The sequence below is a fragment of the Rhagoletis zephyria genome, unplaced genomic scaffold (genome assembly GCF_001687245.7).
Source record: "Rhagoletis zephyria isolate East Lansing unplaced genomic scaffold, Rhagoletis_zephyria_1.1 Rzeph_scaffold_00058, whole genome shotgun sequence".
In the NCBI taxonomy this organism is placed as follows: Eukaryota; Metazoa; Arthropoda; class Insecta; order Diptera; family Tephritidae; genus Rhagoletis; species Rhagoletis zephyria.
In genome coordinates, this window is record NW_016157142.1 from 611,230 (window position 1) to 615,821 (window position 4,592).

Consider the following 4,592-nt stretch of genomic DNA (forward strand, 5'->3'; position numbering starts at 1 on the left):
TTATTTAAAAAATACAATTATTTATTTTTACATTCATAAATTAAAATTAATTTTACGCAGTTATTTGGCAAATATTTCAAGTTGTAAAATAACGGAATGGATACGATACGATTAGTTCATATCTTCAAACACATCGACATCTAAAATACAAATTTCCGAGAAAGTGTCAAACAAATTTTGGCGTCTTTTAAAATTTTTTTACACTTATGTATAATATTTATACTTTATATATGTAATAAAATTTAAGTTATTAAATAAATATACGTTAGGGTGCCCATCGAAAAATATATTTTTTTGAAATTTCAACACCATACTGCCTAATTTTCTTCTTTTTTATTAGAAATATTATTGCCTATTTTGATAGATTTTTTAAAAATCATTTAGATGTCGCAACTTGTCATTTTAGGTCAGAAAACACGGTGTTGTAGATTTATCAGTTTTTGAATGATTATTTTTGATTAAATTTTAAAGATCGAACATGTTGTGAAAAGAGGATTTATAGGCCTTTAAAATTATGTATAATAATCTTTTGTTAGAATTGGATTGTTGGGAGTTTTCATCGGGTAAATAAAATAAAAATAACATTTTTAAAATTTTTTAAATTTTTGACCATCCCTAATTTCCACAATTTCAAAATATGTAGTGCTATCTAAAACTAACAGCCGGTTTCACCAGCAATTTAAATGGAAAATGATTTGTTTATTTTCTGTCGATTTCCATATAAAATTCAAATATTTAAATAATTTTGCACTTAAATTACTTTTGTCAAATAAATAGGCTGTAAATCTATGTTCACATAAACTGATACCTCATTTATTGCAATCGCATTAAAATTGTCGAAGTTAGGCAACTTTTCTTAAATACGGCCTCGAATTTATATTGTGTATGTACCGGACTTTCAGATTTTTTCAGCAGTGTGGCTAAGGAATTCATCAATATTTATTCAAAATTTATATCTACAATTGCTCTTTAGCAAAAAAGTCGTTTCTCAATAAATTTTAGGAAAATGGGGTTGGCAAGTAATCAAGTAATTTTTGATATACGCATATATATGATATAAGTGGACGGTGCCACCCTAATTTTCCTAAATTTTCTTGAAAAACTACTTTTTAGCTAAAGAGCGCCTTTATATATCAATTTTTAATAAATATATCATTTTGAATAAATTTATATTGAATATTGATGAATTCCTTAGCCTAATTTTAGATAATACATATTTTGGAATTGTGGAAATTAGTGATGGTCAAAACTTAAAAACTTGAGACCAAGTGTTATTTTTTTATTTGCCCAATGAAAACTCCCAACAATCCAAATCTGACAATAGATTATACATCATTTTAAAGGCCTATAAATCCTCTTCTCATAACATGTTCAATCTTTAAAATTTAGTAAAAAATAGTAATTCAAAAACCGATAGATCTACAAAACCGTGGTTTCTGACCTAAAATGAAAAGTCGCGACCTCTAAGCGATTTTTAAAAAATCTATAAAAATAGGCAATAATATTTCTCATAAAATGGAAGGAAATTAGGAAATTTCCAAAAAAAATGTCTTTGGGTACCCTAATAAATATATGTACATGTATATATCATCATTAAATTTTTACATACATATTTTCCTCTTTGCAGTACAAAACGGTTCGTTCTTCAGAGTTATCTGCCAAACTTGCTAAGGCTCGTCAGAAGGCCAACCACGAAAACAATGATCTAAATGAAATATTTTAAGCAATTTAAGGAAAAGCATAACAAATAATGTGAACTAGGCTCCTTAACCTTTAACTGTGGAGGTGGTGGTAAAATTTAAATTTTTGAATTACTCTCCTATGTTGCGCTCCAGCAACTTGATTCTCTCAGTATCTTCTCCTTGACCTGTATTATTTACAATTACATTTTTGAAGTGAAACTTCTTAGGCGGCGGTATCGCAAAAATGGAGAGTGAAATTTTTAAAACTGAAAACGTTACATGAGTGAGAAGGAAGATATGGGTAATATAGGGAAGGGGAAAAAAGAAATAAAGCGAGGCATGACGGGTACGAGTCCCTACATATGTATATATGTATGTTTGAATGCATGTATGTATGTATACATACATATATGTATACATATATATGTATGTATGAACGAACTCATTGCGCATTTCAGCTCTGCCGCTACCAAGCAATATATGTATAAATGATGCAAGCGCGCTTCGTTGATGGACTGATGGGCATATGTATATACTTATGGACAGCAATGTTTTCATGTATGTACATATGTTTGAATGGTTGTATATATATTTGTACGTATGTACATATGTTTGTGTACATGTATATATGCACATATCGTCGCCTGGGTAAAAGATTGTCGTAAGCGCCATTTTGACGATTTTTAGTTCTAAACGCAGTTATATATTTCGAAAGGTCTTTCGATTGGTGTTATCAGTTTTTAGATATCCGAGATATTGACTACAACTTTTTCGATAAATTAGTAAAAATTTAGTTGATGATGCAGTCATATTAAACTAATTAATATCTTAAAAATGGATATTGAGTAAAAAGTGTCGTTAATTTAGAAATTTTGATCACATTTTGTCGTATTTCATACAAAGTCGCTGCCAAATTGACAAATGACGCTTACGACAAAACTTTACTAAAGATAATCCTTCATAAGCTCAAAACTAATTAACAATAAACATTAAAAATTAAATAATTTAAGAATTTCGTGAACTAGTAACATTTTCAGAGACTTTGGAGAAAATCTATCTATTTTTGAGAAATTGCATTCCAAACTTCAATCGCGATTTCCCACAACCTGCCGAAATTAACATACGACAATCTTTTAACCAGACGGCGATATGTAGTACAACAAATCTAATCTGTAGTACAACAAATCTAATAAGCTGCTCGTTGATATAAATGCGAACTGTACGGATTGTCAAAAATTATGTGTTTGTTGTACATTTGTTCATGTTTGTCATTGTGCGTGTAATTTTCTAGAGCAGTTTTGTGCTCTCACTATCTCCTTGTATTAACTCGTCCTCGTTGGTATACTCTGATGAACATATGTGAGGATGATAGAAAGCCAACTTATATAAGGTAGTGTTACAGGAGCAGTTGAAATTTTCGCCTGGGGTTTCTTAAATAAAGCCATAAACGTAGCGACCGTTGGTTCAACTTGGTGTTATTTTCCTCTAGATTGCACCGTTTGTGGGACTGTTGAATGAATTTATGTCTTGGTTGTATGAAATTAATTTGCTATTAATCTCCAGTTTGTTTACTTTAGTGTGTGCTGACTATGGTTGCCGTATGACATTTTTCGTTTGTACCATATTTTTCCTTTAAATATACCAAAATAGATTTAAATGAAGCATGCTGAAATTTTTTTGGCTGAAGTTTTCGGTTTTGGTAGGTTGATTGTTGAAATGAAAATTGTATAATTACTCTATTACATTTTTTTGGATCACTGATGGGTGTTTAGAGGAGATACTCTTGTTTTTAAAGCGTCACCATGTGATATCACAAATAATTATGAGAAAAATAACTTATTCATACCGTTGAGTTGGGGACTAATTGATCTCCAATTATACCCATAAGATATGAGTCGAGACTAATTGATCTCTATTAGTACCCGTATGAGACTAGTTGCGACTAATTAATGCCCTATTGTACCCGGTTGAGAGTAATCTCGGAATACTCTCTTTACAGATTAGTCGCACAATTTTTTGCAGGGATGTATCAACACGGTAACACTGATACATACACGCCGTGGTTATGCTCTTTGAGCGGGTGCTCGTTCTCTGCCCATGCCTGACTTGTACGGTGCTTCAGACGCCTTTTCCGACTTGATCCGTTGTTGAGTCGAGTTCGTAATAATTATTTAAAAAATACAATTATTTATTTTTATATTCATAAATTAAAATTACTTTTACGCAGTTATTTGGCAAATATTTCATGTTGTAAAATAAAGGAATGGATACGATACGATTAGTTCATATCTTCAAACACATCGACATCTAAAATACAAATTTCCGAGAAAGTTTCAAACAAATTTTGGCGTCTTTTAAAATTTTTTGACACTTATGTATAATATTTATACTTTATATATGTAATCAAATTTAAAAATATATTTTTTTGAAATTTCAACACCATACTGCCTAATTTTCTTCTTTTTTATTAGAAATATTATTGCCTATTTTGATAGATTTTTTAAAAATCATTTAGATGTCGCAACTTGTCATTTTAGGTCAGAAAACACGGTGTTGTAGATTTATCAGTTTTTGAATGATTATTTTTGATTAAATTTTAAAGATCGAACATGTTGTGAAAAGAGGATTTATAGACCTTTAAAATTATGTATAATAATCTTTTGTTAGAATTGGATTGTTGGGAGTTTTCATCGGGTAAATAAAATAAAAATAACATTTTTCAAATTTTTTAAATTTTTGACCATCACTAATTTCCACAATTTCAAAATATGTAGTGCTATCTAAAACTAACAGCCGGTTTCACCAGCAATTTAAATGGAAAATGATTTGTTTATTTTCTGTCAATTTCCATATAAAATTCAAAAATTTAAATAATTTTTCACTTAAATTACTTTCGTCAAATAAATAGGC